We start from the raw sequence: 13,768 nt of genomic DNA on the forward strand, positions 1-13,768 counted from the left end.
ATAGGGCTAAAGGAAATATCCTCCGATAACAAAGAGAAAGAAGCTTTCTGAGAAACTTCTTTGTGTTCTGTGAAATCATTTCACAGAGTTACAGCTTTCCCCTAGGGAAGCCTTTCGCCAAGACAGTTCTTGTGGAATTGGCAAAGTGATATTTGGAAGCCCATAGAGGGCTATGGTGAAAAAGGAAATATCCTCCGAAGAAATCTAGAAAGAAGCTTTCTGAGAAACCGCTTAGTGTTCTTTTAATTCAACTAACAGAGTTACATCTGTATTTCGTGGATCTCTTTGCTAGCCTTATTACTGTGGAATCTGAGAACAGATATTTCTGATCCCTTTGAAGACTCTATGGCCAAAGGAAATATCCTCCGATAACAAAGAAAAAGAAGCTTTCTGAGAAACTTCTTTGTGTTCTGTGAAATCGACTCACAGAGTTACACCTTTCCCCTCAAGAAGCCTTTCGCTAAGACAGTTTTGTGGAATTTGCAAAGTGATATTTGGAAGCCCATAGAGGGTTATGGTGAAAAAGAAAATATCCTCAGATGAAATCTAGAAAGAAACTTTCTGAAAAACTGCTTAGTGTTCTGTTAATTCATCCCTCAGAGTTGCATCTGTATTTCGTGGATCTCTTTGCTAGCCTTATTTCTGTGGAATCTGAGAACAGATATTTCGGATCCCTTTGAATACTATAGGGCCAAAGGAAATATCCTCCGATAACAAAGAGAAAGAAGCTTTCTGAGAAACTTCTTTATGTTCTGTGAAATCATCTCACAGAGTTACAGCTTTCCCCTCAGGAAGCCTTTCGCTAAGACAGTTCTTGCGGAATTGGCAAAGTGATATTTGGAAGCCCATAGAGGGCTATGGTGAAAGAGGAAATATCCTCAGATGAAATCTGGAAAGAAGCTTTCTGAGAAACTGCTTAGTGTTCTGTTAATTCACCTCACCGAGTTATATCTGTATTTCGTGGATCTCTTTGCTAGCCTTATTTCTGTGGAATCTGAGAACAGATTTTTCGGATCCCTTTGAAGACTGTAGAGCCAAAGGAAATATCCTCCGATAACAAACAGAAAGAAGCTTTCTGAGAAACCTCTTTGTGTTCTGTGAAATCATCACACAGTGTTACAGCTTTCCCCTCAAGAAGCCTTTCGCTACGACAGTTCTTCTGGAATTGGCAAAGTGATATTTGGAATCCCATAGAGATCTATGTTGAAAAAGGAAATATCCTCAGATGAAATCTGGAAAGAAGCTTTCTGAGAAACTGCTTAGTGTTCTGTTAATTCATCTCACGGAGTTACATCTGTATTTCGTGCATCTCTTTGCTAGCCTTATTTCTGTGGAATCTGAGAACAGATATTTCGGATCCCTTTGAAGACTATAGGGCCAAAGGAAATATCCTCCGATAACAATGAGAAAGAAGCTTTCTGAGAAACTTCTTTGTGTTCTGTGAAATCATCTCACAGAGTTAAAACTTTCGCCTCAAGAAGCCTTTCGCTAAGACAGTTCTTGTGGAATTGGCAAAGTGATATTTGGAAGCCCAAAGAGAGCTATGGTTACAAAGGAAATATCCTCAGATGAAATCTGGAAAGAAGCTTTCTGAGAAACTGCTTAGTGTTCTGTTAATTCATCTCACAGAGTTACATCTGTATTTCGTGGATCTCTTTGCTAGCCTTATTTCTTTGGAATCTGAGAACAGATATTTCGGATCCCTTTGAAGTCTATAGGGGCAAAGGAAATATCCTCCGATAACAAAGAGAAAGAAGCTTTCTGAGAAACTTCTTTGTGTTCTGTGAAATCATCTCACAGAGTTACAGCTTTCCCCTCAAGAAGCCTTTCGCTAAGACAGTTCTAGTGGAATTGGCAAAGTGATATTTGGAAGCCCATAGAGGGCTATGGTGAAAAAGGAAATATCCTCAGATGAAATCTGGAAAGAAGCTTTCTGAGAAACTGCTTAGTGTTCTGTTAATTCATCTCACAGAGTTACATCTGTATTTCGTGCATCTCTTTGCTAGCCTTATTTCTGTGGAATCTGAGAACAGATATTTCGGATCCCTTTGAAGACTATAGGGCCAAAGGAAATATCCTCCGATAACAAAGAGAAAGAAGCTTACTGAGAAACTTCTTTGTGTTTTGTGAAATCATCTCACAGAGTTACAGCTTTCCCCTCAAGAAGCCTTTCGCTAAGACAGTTCTTGTGGAATTGGCAAAGTGATATTTGGAAGCCCATAGAGGGCTATGGTGAAAAAGGAAATATCCTCAGATGAAATCTGGAAAGAAGCTTTCTGAGAAACTGCTTAGTGTTCTGTTAATTCATATCACAGAGTTACATCTGTATTTCGTGCATCTCTTTGCTAGCCTTATTTCTGTGGAATCTGAGAACAGATATTTCAGATCCCTTTGAAGACTATAGGGCCAAAGGAAATATCCTCCGATAACAAAGAGAAAGAAGCTTTCTGAGAAACTTCTTTGTGATCTGTGAAATCATCTCACAGAGTTACAGCTTTCCCCTCAAGAAGCCTTTCACTAAGACAGTTCTTGTGGAATTGGCAAAGTGATATTTGGAAGCCCATAGACGGCTATGGTGAAAAAGGAAATATCCTCAGATGAAATCTGGAAAGAAGTTTTCTGAGAAACTGCTTAGTGTTCTGTTAATTCATCTCACAGAGTTACATCTGTATTTCGTGCATCTCTTTGCTAGGCTTATTTCTGTGGAATCTGAGAACAGATATTTCGGATCCCTTTGAAGACTATAGGGCCAAAGGAAATATCCTCTGACAACAAAGAGAAAGAAGCTTACTGAGAAACTTCTTTGTGTTCTGTGAAATGATCTCCCAGAATTACAGCTTTCCCCTCAAGAAGCCTTTCGCTAAGACAGTTCTTGTGGAATTGGCAAAGTGATATTTGGAAGCCCATAGAGGGCTATGATGAAAAAGGAAATATCCTCAGATGAAATCTGGAAAGAAACTTTCTGAGAAACTGCGCTGTGATGTATGACGTCCACTCACTGAGTTACATCTGTATTTCGTGGATCTCTTTGCTAGCGTTATATTTGTGGAATCTGAGAGCAGATATTTCGGATCCTTTTAAAGACTATAGGGCCAAAGGAAATATCCTCCGATAACAAAGATAAAGAAGCTTTCTGAAAAACTTCTTTGTGTTCTGTGAAATCATCTCACAGAGTTACAGCTTTCCCCTCAAGAAGCCTTTCGCTAAGACAGTTCTTGTGGAATTGGCAAAGTGATATTTGGAAGCCCATAGAGGGCTAGGGTGAAAAAGGAAATATCCTCAGATGAAATCTGGAAAGAAGTTTTCTGAGAAACTGCTTAGTGTTCTGTTAATTCATCTCACAGAGTTACATCTGTATTTCCAGGATCTCTTTGCTAGCCTTATTTCTGTGGAATCTGAGAACAGATATTTCGGATCCCTTTGAAGACTATAGGGCCAAAGGAAATATCCTCCGATAACAAAGACCAAGAAGCTTTCTGAGAAACTTCTTTGTGTTCTGTGAAATCCTCTCACAGAGTTACAGCTTTCCCCTCAAGAAGCTTTTCGCTAAGACAGTTCTTGTGGAATTGGCAAAGTGATATTTGGAAGCCCTTAGAGGGCTAAGGTGAAAAAGGAAGTATCCTCAGATGAAATTTGGAAAGAAGGTTTCTGAGAAACTGCTCTGTGATGCGTGACTTCCAGTCACAGAGTTACATCTGTATTTCGTGGATCTCTTTGCTAGCCTTATTTCTGTGGAATCTGAGAACAGATATTTCGGATCCCTTTGAAGACTATAGGGCCAAAGGAAATATCCTCCGATATCAAAGAGAAAGAAGCTTTCTGAGAAACTTCTTTGTGTTCTGTGAAATCATCTCACAGAGTTACAGCTTTCCCCTCAAGAAGCCTTTCGCTAAGACAGTTCTTGTGTAATTAGCAAAGTGATATTTGGAAGCCAATAGAGGGCTACTGTGAAAAAGGAAATATCCTCAGATGAAATCTGGAAAGAAGCTTTCTGAGAAACTACTTAGTGTTCTGTTAATTCATTTCACGGAGTTACATCTGTATTTCGTGGATCTCTTTGCTAGCCTTATTTCTGTGGAATCTGAGAACAGACATTTCGGATCCCTTTGAAGACTATAGGACCAAAGGAAATATCCTACGATAACAAAGAGAAAGAAGCTTTCTGAGAAACTTCTTTGTGTTCTGTGAAATCATCTCACAGAGTTACAGCTTTCCCCTCAAGAAGCCTTTCGCTAAGACAGTTCTTGTGGAATTGGCAAAGTGATATTTGGAAGCCCATAGAGGGCTACGGTGAAAAAGGAAATATCCTCAGATGAAATCAGGAAAGAAGCTTTCTGAGAAACTGCTCTGTGATGTGTGACTTCCGTCACAGAGTTACATCTGTATTTCGTGGATCTCTTTGCTAGCGTTATATTTGTGGAATCTGAGAGCAGATATTTCGGATCCTTTTAAAGACTATAGGGCCAAAGGAAATATCCTCCGATAACAAAGATAAAGAAGCTTTCTGAAAAACTTCTTTGTGTTCTGTGAAATCATCTCACAGAGTTACAGCTTTCCCCTCAAGAAGCCTTTCGCTAAGACAGTTCTTGTGGAATTGGCAAAGTGATATTTGGAAGCCCATAGAGGGCTATGGTGAAAAAGGAAATATCCTAAGACGAAATCTGGAAAGAAGCTTTCTGAGAAACTGCTCTGTGATGTGTTACTTCCACTCACAGAGTTACATTTGTGTTTCGTGGATCTCTTTGCTAGCCTTATGTCTGTGGAATCTGAGAACAGATATTTCGGATCCCTTTGAAGACTACAGGGCCTAAGGAAATATCCCCCGATAACAAAGAGAAAGAAGCTTTCTGAGAAACTTCTTCGGGTTCTGTGAAATCATCTCACAGAGTTACAGCTTTCCCCTCAAGAAGTCTTTCGCTAAGACAGTTCTTGTGGAATTGGCAAAGTGATATTTGGAAGCCCATAGAGGGCTATGGTGAAAAAGGAAATATCCTCATATGAAATCTGGAAAGAAGCTTTCTGAGAAACTGCTTAGTGTTCTGTAATTCATCTCACAGAGTTACATCTGTATTTCGTGGATCTCTTTGCTAGCCTTTTTTCTGTGGAATCTGAGAACAGATATTTCGGATCCCTTTGAAGACTATTGGGCCAAAGGAAATAATCTCCGATAACAAAGAGAAAGAAGCTTTCTGAGAAACTTCTTTGTGTTTTGTGAAATCATCTCACAGAGTTACATCTTTCTCCTCAAGAAGCCTTTCTCTAAGACAGTTCTTGTGGAATTGGCAAAGTGATATTTGGAATCCCATAGAGGGCTATGGTGAAAAAGGAAATATCCTCAGATGAAATCTGGAAAGAAGTTTTCTGAGAAATTGCTAAGTGTTCTGTTAATTCATCTCACAGAGTTACATCTGTATTTCGTGGATCTCTTTGCTAGCCTTAATTCTGTGGAATCTGAGAACAGATATTTCGGATCCCTTTGAAGACTATAGGGCCAAAGGAAATATCCTCCGATAACAAAGAGAAAGAAGCTTTCTGAGAAACTTCTTTGTGTTCAGTGAAATCATCTCACAGAGTTACAGCTTTCCCCTCAAGAAGCCTTTCGCTAAGACAGTTCTTGTGGAATTGGCAAAGTGATATTTGGAAGCCCATAGAGGGCTATGGTGAAAAAGGAAATATCCTCAGATGAAATCTGGAAAGAAGCTTTCGGAGAAACTGCTCTGTGATGTGTGACGTCCACTCACTGAGTTACATCTGTATTTCGTGGATCTCTTTGCTAGCCTTATTTCTGTGGAATCTGAGAACAGATATTTCGGATCCCTTTGAAGACTATAGGGCCAAAGGAAATATCCTCCTATAACAAAGAGAAAGAAGCTTTCTGAGAAACTTCTTTGTGTTCTGTGAAATCATCTCACAGAGTTACAGCTTTCCCCTCAAGAAGCCTTTCGCTAAGACAGTTCTTGTGGCTTTGGCAAAGTGATATTTAGAAGCCCATAGAGGGCTATGGTGAAAAAGGAAATATCCTCAGATGAAATCTGGAAAGAAGTTTTCTGAGAAACCGCTTAGTGTTCTTTTAATTCATCTCACAGTGTTACATCTGTATTTCGTGGATCTCTTTGCTAGCCTTATTTCTGTGGAATCTGAGAACAGATATTTCGGATTCCTTTTAAGACTACACGGCCAAAGGAAATGTCCTCCGATACCAAAGAGAAAGAAGCTTTCTGAGAAACTTCTTTGTGATCTGTGAAATCATCTCACAGAGTTACAGCTTTCCCCTCAAGAAGCCTTTCGCTAAGACAGTTCTTGTGGAATTGGCAAAGTGATATTTGGAAGCCCATAGAGGGCTATGGTGAAAAAGGAAATATCCTCAGACAAATTGTGGAAAGAAGCTTTCTGTGAAACTGCTCTGTGGTGCGTGACTTCCACTCACAGAGTTACATCTGTATTTCGTGGATCGCTTTGCTAGCCTTTTTTCTGTGGAATCTGAGAACAGATATTTCGGATTCCTTTTAAGACTACACGGCCAAAGGAAATATCCTCCGATAACAAAGAGAAAGAAGCTTTCTGAGAAACTTCTTTGTGTTCTGTGAAATCATCTCACAGAGTTACAGCTTTCCCCTCAAGAAGCCTATCGCTAAGACAGTTCTTGTGGAATTGGCAAAGTGATATTTGGAAGCCCATAGAGGGCTATGGTGAAAAAGGAAATATCCTCAGATGAAATCTGGAAAGAAGCTTTCTGAGAAACTGCTTAGTGTTCTGTTAATTCATCTCACAGAGTTACATCTGTATTTCGTGGATCTCTTTGCTAGCCTTATTTCTGTGGAATCTGAGAACAGATATTTCGGATCCCTTTCAAGACTATAGGGCCAAAGGAAATATCCTCCGATAACAAAGAGAAAGAAGCTTTCTGAGAAACTTCTTTGTGTTCCGTGAAATCATCTCACAGAGTTACAGCTTTCCCTTCAAGAAGCCTTTCGCTAAGACACTTCTAGTGGAATTGGCAAGGTGATATTTGGAAGCCCATATAGGGCTATGGTGAAAAAGGAAATATCCTCAGATGAAATCTGGAAAGAAGCTTTCTGAGAAACTGCTCTGGGATGTGTGACTTCCACTCACAGAGTTACATCTGTATTTCGTGGATCTCTTTGCTAGCCTTTTTTCTGTGGAATCTGAGAACAGATATTTCGGATCCCTTTGAAGACTATAGGGCCAAAGGAAATATCCTCCGATAACAAAGAGAAGGAAGCTTTCTTAGAAACTTCTTTGTGTTCTGTGAAATCATCTCACAGAGTTACAGCTTTCCCCTCAAGAAGCCTTTCGCTAAGACAGTTCTTGTTGAATTAGCAAAGTGATATTTGGAAGCTCATAGATGGCTATGGTGAAAAAGGAAATATCCTCAGATGAAATCTGGAAAGAAGCTTTCTGAGAACCTGCTTAGTGTTCTGTTAATTCATCTCACAGAGTTACATCTGTATTTCGTGGATCTCTTTGCTAGCCTCATTTCTGTGGAATCTGAGAACAGATATTTCGGATCCCTTTGAAGACTATAGGGCCAAAGGAAATATCCTGCGATGACAAAGAGAAAGAAGCTTTCTGAGAAACTTCTTTGTGTTCTGTGAAATCATCTCACAGAGTTACAGCTTTCCCCTCAAGAAGCCTTTCGCTAAGACAGTTCTTGTGGAATTGGCAAAGTGATATTCGGAAGTCCATAGAGGGCTATGGTGAAAAAGGAAATATCCTAAGATGAAATCTGGAAAGAAGCTTTCTGAGAAACTGCTCTGTGATGTTTGACTTCCACTCACAGAGTTACATCTGTGTTTCGTGGATCTCTTTGCTAGCCTTATGTCTGTGGAATCTGAGAACTGATATTTCGTATTTCTTTGAAGACTACAGGGCCTAAGGAAATATACTCCGATAACAAAGAGAAAGAAGCTTTCTGAGAAACTTCTTTGTGTTCTGTGAAATCATCTCACAGAGTTACAGCTTTCCCCTCAAGAAGCCTTTCGCTAAGACAGTTCTTGTGGAATTGGCAAAGTGACATTGGGAAGCCCATATAGGGCTATGGTGAAAAAGGAAATATCCTCATATGAAATCTGGAAAGAATATTTCTGAGAAACTGCTTAGTGTTCTGTAATTCATCTCACAGAGTTACATCTGTATTTCGTGGATCTCTTTGCTAGCCTTATTTCTGTGGAATCTGAGAACAGATATTTCGGATCCCTTTGAAGACTATAGGGCCAAAGGAAATATCCTCCGATAACAAAGAGAAAGAAGCTTTCTGAGAAACTTCTTTGTGTTCTGTGAAATCATCTCACAGAGTTACAGCTTTCCCCTCAAGAAGCCTTTCGCTAAGACAGTTCTTGTGGAATTGGCAAAGTGATATTTGGAAGCCCATAGAGGGCTATGGTGAAAAAGGAAATATCCTCAGATGAAATCTGGAAAGAAGCTTTCTGAGAAACTGCTTAGTGTTCTGTTAATTCATCTCACAGAGTTACATCTGTATTTCGTGGATCTCTTTGCTAGCCTTATTTCTGTGGAATCTGAGAACAGATATTTCGGATCCCTTTGAAGACTATAGGGCCAAAGGAAATATCCTCCGATAACAAAGAGAAAGAAGCTTTCTGAGAAACTTCTTTGTGTTCTGTGAAATCATCTCACAGAGTTACAGCTTTCCCCTCAAGAAGCCTTTCGCTAAGACAGTTCTTGTAGAATTGGCAAAGTGATATTTGGAAGCCCATAGAGGGCTAAGGTGAAAAAGGAAATATCCTCAGATGAAATCTGGAAAGAAGCTTTCGGAGAAACTGCTCTGTGATGTGTGACGTCCACTCACTGAGTTACATCTGTATTTCGTGGATCTCTTTGCTAGCCTTATTTCTGTGGAATCTGAGAACAGATATTTCGGATCCCTTTGAAGACTATAGGGCCAAAGGAAATATCCTCCGATAACAAAGAGAAGGAAGCTTTCTGAGAAACTTCTTTGTGTTCTGTGAAATCATCTCACAGACGTACAGCTTTCCCCTCTAGAAGACTTTCACTAAGACAGTTCTTGTGGTATTGGGAAAGTGATATTGGGAAGCCCATAGAGGGCTATGGTGAAAAAGGAAATATCCTCAGATGAAATCTGGAAAGAAGCTTTCTGAGAACCTGCTTAGTGTTCTGTTAATTCATCTCACAGAGTTACATCTGTATTTCGTGGATCTCTTTGCTAGCCTTATTTCTGTGGAATCTGAGAACAGATATTTCGGATCCCTTTGAAGACTATAGGGCCAAAGGAAATATCCTCCGATAACAAAGAGAAAGAAGCTTTCTGAGAAACTTCTTTGTGTTCTGTGAAATCATCTCACAGAGTTACAGCTTTCCCCTCAAGAAGCCTTTCGCTAAGACAGTTCTTGTGGAATTGGCAAAGTGATATTTGGAAGCCCATAGACGGCTATGGTGAAAAAGGAAATATCCTCAGATGAAATCTGGAAAGAAGCTTTCTGAGAAACTGCTTAGTGTTCTGTTAATTCATCTCACAGAGTTACATCTGTATTTCGTGGATCTCTTTGCTAGCCTTTTTTCTGTGGAATCTGAGAACAGATATTTCGGATCCCTTTGAAGACTATAGGGCCAAAGGAAATATCCTCCGATAACAAAGAGAAAGAAGCTTTCTGAGAAACTTCTTTGTGTTCTGTGAAATCATCTCACAGAGTTACAGCTTTCCCCTCAAGAAGCCTTTCGCTAAGACAGTTCTTGTAGAATTGGCAAAGTGATATTTGGAAGCCCATAGAGGGCTATGGTGAAAAAGGAAATATCCTCAGATGAAATCTGGAAAGAAGCTTTCGGAGAAACTGCTCTGTGATGTGTGACGTCCACTCACTGAGTTACATCTGTATTTCGTGGATCTCTTTGCTAGCCTTATTTCTGTGGAATCTGAGAACAGATATTTCGGATCCCTTTGAAGACTATAGGGAGAAAGGAAATATCCTACGATAACAAAGAGAAAGAAGCTTTCTGAGAAACTTCTTTGTGTTCTGTGAAATCATCTCACAGAGTTACAGCTTTCCCCTCAAGAAGCCTATCGCTAAGACAGTTCTTGTGGAATTGGCAAAGTGATATTTGGAAGCCCATAGAGGGCTATGGTGACAAAGGAAATATCCTCAGATGAAATCTGGAAAGAAGCTTTCTGAGAAACTGCTTAGTGTTCTGTTAATTCATCTCACAGAGTTACATCTGTATTTCGTGGATCTCTTTGCTAGCCTTATTTCTGTGGAATCTGAGAACAGATATTTCGGATCCCTTTGAAGACTATAGGGCCAAAGGAAATATCCTCCGATAACAAAGAGAAAGAAGCTTTCTGAGAAACTTCTTTGTGTTCCGTGAAATCATCTCACAGAGTTACAGCTTTCCCTTCAAGAAGCCTTTCGCTAAGACACTTCTAGTGGAATTGGCAAAGTGATATTTGGAAGCCCATAGAGGGCTATGGTGAAAAAGGAAATATCCTCAGATGAAATCTGGAAAGAAGCTTTCTGAGAAACTGCTCTGGGATGTGTGACTTCCACTCACAGAGTTACATCTGTATTTCGTGGATCTCTTTGCTAGCCTTTTTTCTGTGGAATCTGAGAACAGATATTTCGGATCCCTTTGAAGACTATAGGGCCAAAGGAAATATCCTCCGATAACAAAGAGAAGGAAGCTTTCTTAGAAACTTCTTTGTGTTCTGTGAAATCATCTCACAGAGTTACAGCTTTCCCCTCAAGAAGCCTTTCGCTAAGACAGTTCTTGTGGAATTGGCAAAGTGATATTTGGAAGCTCCTAGAGGGCTATGGTGAAAAAGGAAATATCCTCAGATGAAATCTGGAAAGAAGCTTTCTGAGAAACTGCTTAGTGTTCTGTTAATTCATCTCACCGAGTTACTTCTGTATTTCGTGGATCTCTTTGCTAGCCTTATTTCTGTGGAATCTGAGAACAGATATTTCGGATCCCTTTGTAGACTATAGGGCCAAAGGAAATATCCTCCGATAACAAAGAGAAAGAAGCTTTCTGAGAAACTTCTTTGTGTTCTGTGAAATCATCTCACAGACGTACAGCTTTCCCCTCAAGAAGACTTTCACTAAGACAGTTCTTGTGGTATTGGGAAAGTGATATTGGGAAGCCCATAGAGGGCTATGGTGAAAAAGGAAATATCCTCAGATGAAATCTGGAAAGAAGCTTTCTGAGAAACTGCTCTGTGATGTGTGACTTCCACTCACAGAGTTACATCTGTATTTCGTGGATCTCTTTGCTAGCCTTTTTTCTGTGGAATCTGAGAACAGATATTTCGGATCCCTTTGAAGTCTATAGGGCCAAAGGAAATATCCTCCGATAACAAAGAGAAGGAAGCTTTCTTAGAAACTTCTTTGTGTTCTGTGAAATCATCTCACAGAGTTACAGCTTTCCCCTCAAGAAGCCTATCGCTAAGACAGTTCTTGTGGAATTGGCAAAGTGATATTTGGAAGCCCATAGAGGGCTATGGTGAAAAAGGAAATATCCTCAGATAAAATCTGGAAAGAAGCTTTCTGAGAAACTGCTTAGTGTTCTGTTAATTCATCTCACAGAGTTACATCTGTATTTCGTGGATCTCTTTGCTAGCCTTATTTCTGTGGAATCTGAGAACAGATATTTCGGATCCCTTTGAAGACTATAGGGCCAAAGGAAATATCCTCCGATAACAAAGAGAAAGAAGCTTTCTGAGAAACTTCTTTGTGTTCTGTGAAATCATCTCACAGACGTACAGCTTTCCCCTCAAGAAGACTTTCACTAAGACAGTTCTTGTGGTATTGGGAAAGTGATATTGGGAAGCCCATAGAGGGCTATGGTGAAAAAGGAAATATCCTCAGATGAAATCTGGAAAGAAGCTTTCTGAGAACCTGCTTAGTGTTCTGTTAATTCATCTCACAGAGTTACATCTGCATTTCGTGGATCTCTTTGCTAGCCTTATTTCTGTGGAATCTGAGAACAGATATTTCGGATCCCTTTGAAGACTATAGGGCCAAAGGAAATATCCTCCGATGACAAAGAGAAGGAAGCTTTCTGAGAAACTTCTTTGTGTTCTGTGAAATCATCTCACAGAGTTACAGCTTTCCCCTCAAGAAGCCTTTCGCTAAGACAGTTCTTGTGGAATTGGCAAAGTGATATTTGGAAGCACATAGAGGGCTATGGTGAAAAAGGAAATATCATCAGATGAAATCTGGAAAGAAGCTTTCTGAGAAACTGCTTAGTGTTCTGTTAATTCATCTCACAGAGTTATATCTGTATTTCGTGGATCTCTTTGCTACCATTTTTTCTGTGGAATCTGAGAACAGATATTTCGGATCCCTTTGAAGACTATAGGGCCAAAGGAAATATCCTCCGATAACAAAGAGAAAGAAGCTTTCTGAGAAACTTCTTTGTGTTCCGTGAAATCATCTCACAGAGTTACAGCTTTCCCCTCAAGAAGCCTTTCGCTAAGACACTTCTTGTGGAATTGGCAAAGTGATATTTGGAAGCCCATAGAGGGCTATGGTGAAAAAGGAAATATCCTCAGACAAATTGTGGAAAGAAGCTTTCTGTGAAACTGCTCTGTGATGTGTGACTTCCACTCACAGAGTTACATCTCTTTTTCGTGGATCTCTTTGCTAGCCTTATTTCTGTGGAATCTGAGAACAAATTTATCGGATCCCTTTGAAGACTATAGGGCCAAAGGAAATATCCTCCGATAACAAAGAGAAAGAAGCTTTCTGAGAAACTTCTTTGTGTTCTGTGAAATCATCTCACAGAGTTACAGCTTTCCCCTCAAGAAGCCTTTCGCTAAGACAGTTGTTGTGCAATTGGCAAAGTGACGTTTGGAAGCACATAGAGGGCTATGGTGAAAAAGGAAATATCCTCAGAGGAAATCTGGATAGAAGCTTTCTGAGAAACTGCTTAGTGTTCTGTTAATTCATCTCACAGAGTTACATCTGTATTTCGTGGATCTCTTTGCTAGCCTTATTTCTGTGGAGTCTGAGAACAGATATTTCGGATCCCTTTGAAGACTATAGGACCAAAGGAAATATCCTCCGATAACAAAGAGAAGGAAGCCTTCTGAGAAACTTCTTTGTGTTCTGTGAAATCATCTCACAGAGTTACAGCTTTCCCCTCAAGAAGCCTTTCACTAAGACAGTTCTTGTGGAATAGGCAAAGTGATATTTCGAAGCCCATAGAGGGCTATGGTGAAACAGGAAATATTCTCAGATGAAATCTGGATAGAAGCTTTCTGAGAAACTGCTTAGTGTTCTGTTAATTCATCTCACAGAGTTACATCTGTATTTCGTGGATATCTTTGCTAGCCTTATTCCTGTGGAATCTGAGAACAGATATTTCGGATCCCTTTGAAGTCTATAGGGCCAAAGGAAATATCCTCCGATAACAAAGAGAAAGAATCTTACTTAGAAACTTCTTTGTGTTCTGTTAAATCATCTCACAGAGTAACAGCTTTCTCCTCAAGAAGCCTTTCGCTACGACAGTTCTTATGGAATTGGCAAAGTGATATTTGGAAGCCCATAGAGGGCTAGGGTGAAAAAGGAAATATCCTCAGATGAAATCTGGAAAGAAGTTTTCTGAGAAACTGCTTAGTGTTCTGTTAATTCATCTCACAGAGTTACATCTGTATTTCGAGGATCTCTTTGCTAGCCTTATTTCTGTGGAATCTGAGAACAGATATTTCGGATCCCTTTGAAGACTATAGGGCCAAAGGAAATATCCTCCGATAACAAAGACCAAGAAGCTTTCTGAG

The sequence above is a fragment of the Macaca nemestrina genome, chromosome X (assembly GCF_043159975.1).
Source record: "Macaca nemestrina isolate mMacNem1 chromosome X, mMacNem.hap1, whole genome shotgun sequence".
NCBI classification, from domain to species: domain Eukaryota; kingdom Metazoa; phylum Chordata; class Mammalia; order Primates; family Cercopithecidae; genus Macaca; species Macaca nemestrina.